The sequence below is a fragment of the Triticum aestivum genome, chromosome 1A (assembly GCF_018294505.1).
Source record: "Triticum aestivum cultivar Chinese Spring chromosome 1A, IWGSC CS RefSeq v2.1, whole genome shotgun sequence".
Taxonomy (NCBI): domain Eukaryota; kingdom Viridiplantae; phylum Streptophyta; class Magnoliopsida; order Poales; family Poaceae; genus Triticum; species Triticum aestivum.
Window position 1 is genome coordinate 123,195,404 of NC_057794.1, and position 4,751 is coordinate 123,200,154.

General features: G+C 42.2%; 1 pseudogene; it reads left to right on the forward strand.

Annotated features, from left to right (window-relative positions):
- Positions 1-238: 238 nt before the first annotated feature.
- Positions 239-3,486, forward strand: LOC123040238 (disease resistance protein RPM1-like; annotated as a pseudogene).
- Positions 3,487-4,751: the final 1,265 nt, after the last annotated feature.

A 4,751-nucleotide genomic window follows, 5' to 3' on the forward strand; every position in this document is an offset into this window, starting at 1 on the left:
TGCAAAATGTTTGGAGGAAATAGCACCTTATGAGTTAAAACTGTTCATTGTTCCTTAATATGCTTAGCTCATAATTCGTGTATCTCCTTGCAGAAGTATGATAATTCATGGTTGAGTACTACAGTGTGATAATAATATATACCTTGTAATTTTTTTAGGCTGGGCCACAGAAATTATTTGAAGACACACAAGCTACCTGCTATGCAATATATCTTTCTCAGCTCTGACTTGAGGAGCAATGGCCGAGGTTGTGATTCTCTTGGCTAAGTGGCAAAGATCGGTGTAGCTCTGGGGAATGAAGCAATGAACCAGGCTACTTTACAGTTCAATAACTTTATAACACACCTAACAGAGCTTCAAGGAAGCATGGGTCACATCAGAAGGGAGCTCAGATTGATGCATGAATATCTTTGCTGAACGGACATACGGAATCGCAACAATCAGACATATGAAATCTGGGTGGAGGAGGTGAGAATGTTTGTTCATGGGATTGAGGACATTGTGGATGAGTATTTGCATCTTGTTGGTCAGAAACATGACAGTGGATGGAGTGCCTATATGAAGAAAGGATTCAAACAACCAAATGTTTTCTTCTCTTTAAACAGGGTAGCTTCTTTGGTTAAGGAAGCGGAGGTCAATCTTGTGCACCTGTTTCAGGCTAAAGATCGATGGGTGTTAATGGTAGATAGTGGGTATATGAATGACTCAAGTTACATTGTTGAGAGGTCTCAGCATCTAGCAAGCACTTCACATTCCCTTGCTGAAGAAGATCTCGTGGAGGTTGATGGAAACAGAAAAAAGCTTGAGCAGTGGTTGGCAGGTGATGAGTTGGAACGCTATGTGATAGTGCTGCATGGTATGGGAGGGCTTGGTAAAACAACTTTGGCTGCAAATGTCTACAGGAAGGAAACAGAAAATTTTGATTGCCACTGTTGGGTCTCTGTCTCTCAAACTTATTCCAGAGAAGATGTTTTAAAAAATTAATCAAGGAGCTTTTCAAAGATAAAGCCATTGTTCCATCTAATATTGAGACCATGGACATCATAAGCCTTGAAGAGGCACTGAAGAATTTTTTAGAGCGGCGTAAGTATTTGATCATGTTGGGTGATGTTTGGACTCCTGAAGCATTTCATGATCTTTCTAGGGTGGTTATTCGTGACAAGAAGGGCAATAGAATTGTAATCACAACCAGGGAAGGCAATGTTGCTCGACTTGCTTCTCAAGGACAGATCTTAACACTAAAACCTCTATCAAAGGATGGATCATGGGAACTCTTCTGTAAGACAGCTTTTCCTAGAGATACCAAATGTGAGTGTCCCACAGAACTGATAGAATTAGCACATGAAGTGGTTGACAAGTGTAAAGGCATAACCCTCGCAATTGTCTCTATTGGCAAGCTCCTCTTTGTACGTGACAAGACCAAAGAGGAACTAAAGTGAATACATGACCAACTCGACTGGGAGCTAATTAACAATCCAATCTTGGAACATGTCAGGAATATCCTTTATTTGAGTTACTTGTACATTCTGACATACTTGAAAAGTTACTTTCTATTCTACAGCTTGTTCCTAGAGGACTATCTTTTCAGAAGGAAAAGGCTGATACGATTGTGGGTAGCAGAGGGCTTCGTCGAGGGAAGGGGTGAAAGCACAATGGAGGAAGTGGCTAAAGGTTATCTAGAAGAGTTGGTTCACAGAAATATGCTTCAAGTTGATACAAGAAACCCATTTGGTAGGATAAAATCATTCAGGATGCATGATATTGTACGTGAGTTGGCAGTAGATTTGTGTCGTCGGGAATGCTTTGGTGTTGTTTATGAGGAGGATAAATATATGGAATCTCTTGATGAGATGGATGCACGTCGACTGGTAATACACAAAATGAAGAAGGATATTTATTAGTCCGTATCAGGTGTACACCATCTCCGTTCTGTTTTTTTGACTGGGAACTGTGGGGTAAAAACCCCACAGCATATCAAGAGCTTTATTAAAACAAAAGTCAACAGATACAAAAAGGAATTACAATAGGTAATCAAAGAAAACTAAGCTAGAAGAAAGCAAAACTAAACAACGCTCTGCCTTAAGGGGGCAGAAACCATCTCTGCTCTGTTATCGCGTTGGACATCAATATTTCATCATCCACTTTACTGCCTCTAATAGCAAAGAAGTCCAGATATATGTCGGTGCTGGAGTTAAGTGGCCTACCCATTGAGAAAGTTCCAGATGGTATTGGAGATCTTTTCAATCTCCGCTATTTAGGTCTGCGTGGTTCAAAAGTGAAGCTCCTTCCCAGGTCTATCGAGAAACTTTCAAGTTTGTTGACACTGACCTTTCAGGGTTTGGCATGAAGGAGCTGCCTAGAGGCATTGGTAAACTAAAAAAGCTTAGGCAGTTATTCACTAACAAAGCTAGTGATCGATTTAGGAGAGATTTCTAATGTGGCGGTGGTGTATGCATCCCCAAGGGCCTTGAGAACCTGACAAGTCTGCAAACACTAATATCATTGGAAGCGCAGGATGAGTCCGTTAGACAGTTGGGGGAGCTGAGGCAGCTGAGAAGCTTGGAGATATGGAATGTGAAAGGAACCTACTGTGGACATATATCTGCTTCTCTAGCCGAGATGCGACACCTTTCCTACCTACATGTGAATGCAAGCCAAGACAATGAGGTTCTCCGGTTGAGTGGTCTACCCCCAAACCTGCAAAGGATTAGCTTGACTGGCCAATTAGCGGAAGGCACATTGGTAGAGTCTCCTCCGTTCCAAACTATGGGGCCGAACCTGTATTCACTGTCTCTATCTTGGTCCCAGCTGATACAATACCCCTTACCATCCCTTTCTCGATTGTCAAATTTGTCAGACCTGATGCTCACCAGGGCATACAGAGGAAAGCAGATGACGTTTCTTGCCGGGTGGTTCCCCAAGCTAAAAATCCTGAGACTGAGAGACCTGCCAAATCTGGAGGTTCTAGAGATGAAGGAAGGTGCCATTGTGAGCCTCGAAATATTAACACTAGTGAACCTTGAAGGCATGGTGGAGGTCCCACCTGGCATAGAGTTTCTCACGCGTGTAAAGCATATTTCGTTCTTGGAAATCACCAGTGAGTTTTTGACTTCACTGTGACAATGTCCTAGAACTCAAGGGATGAAGTGGCGGCATGCTCTCAGGTGACATTAACCCTACTGGCCTAGAAATGAGTATGTAAGCCGCTCAACTGCAGACTATTGTTCCACTACCAGTTTCCTCGTGTACTTCATCTTCATGTTTTTATTGGTTTGCTTGTCAGAAGAAAGGATATCCTACAAATACTTCACTTTCCCTACTTGTAGTCACTACTACTGTTTTTGTGATTGTGGATCATGGTATTGTCTATTTATTCTGGTTTTGTCTGTGAGTTGCAGCATATATGTGCTCATCCTGTTACCAAAGGTAGCTTGAGCAGTTGAGCTTGCTTCCTTTAACACACTTTATTATTTATTTATAGCTTACCTTGCTGCTAGTTATTTTTATTGATGTTGTACATTACTGAAGTTGGCTTGAGAAAATTGTAACCAGTAGCACAAGAAGTTTTTATTATGAAAACAAACAATTATATCACGTCGGAGCTTGGCTGAAGCCGCGGTAAATCAACAAGATGCTTCAGTAGCTGAAAGTGCAACTATCCTTGGGTGGTTTTGGTAATTCCTAACAACATATAGCTCATTGAGCTAATGCTATTTCAAGATAAAAATTTCAGGAAAGCTCGATGATTAGCATGGCATGGATTAGAAAGTGGATCCCTCACAATGCTAAGGACAAAAGGATTGGCTCAAGCTCAAAGCACAAGACTCTACATTTTTCATTTTAGTGATCCAAGATCACATTGAGTCCATAGGAAAAGCCAATACTATCAAGAGGGGTTGAGGTGTTGCTTAATGAGGTTCTTGCTCAAAATGCTTAGTGATATAATCCAAGGCCTTCTACTACTTTCTCATATCCACATATGTTCCAAACCAAAAGTTAAACTTGGCCCCACCGAAATTGTCTATCCGGCGCCACCGAGTTCTCTTGACATAGCCACTGCCAGAAACCCTAGTCTTTCCGGTCTCACCGATAGGGATTTCGGTCTCACCGAGATGGGATTGTAATCTCTCTGTTTCCCTTTGTAACGTTTCGATCAAAACGAGATGAGCGATCAGTCCCACCGAGATTGCAATGCAAACTCTCTGTTTCCCTTTCGTAACGTTTCGGTCCTACCGAAAGAGCGAATCGGTCCCACCGAGATTGCCTGACCAACTCTCTGTTTGCCTATTACCAAAATCGGTCCCACCGAGTTTGTGTAATCGGTCTCACCGAGATTACATTATGACCTAACCCTAAAGAAATCGGTCCCACCGAGTTGACATGTCGGTCCCACCGAAAATCCTAACGTTCACATTTTGAACTAAATTGGTCCGACCGAGTTTCACGATTCGGTCCCACCGAGTTTGGTAAATTGTGTGTAACGGTTAGATTTTGTGTGGAGGCTATATATACCCCTCCACCCACTCTTCATTCATGGAGAGAGCCATCAGAACATGCCTACACTTACAGCATACATTTTCTGAGAGAGAACCACCTACACTTGTGTTGAGGTCAAGATATTCCATTCCAACCACATAAATCTTGATCTCTAGCCTTCCCCAAGTTGCTTTCCACTCAAATCTTCTTTCTACCAAATCCAAATTCTGTGAGAGAGAGTTGAGTGTTGGGGAGACTATCATTTGAAGCACAAG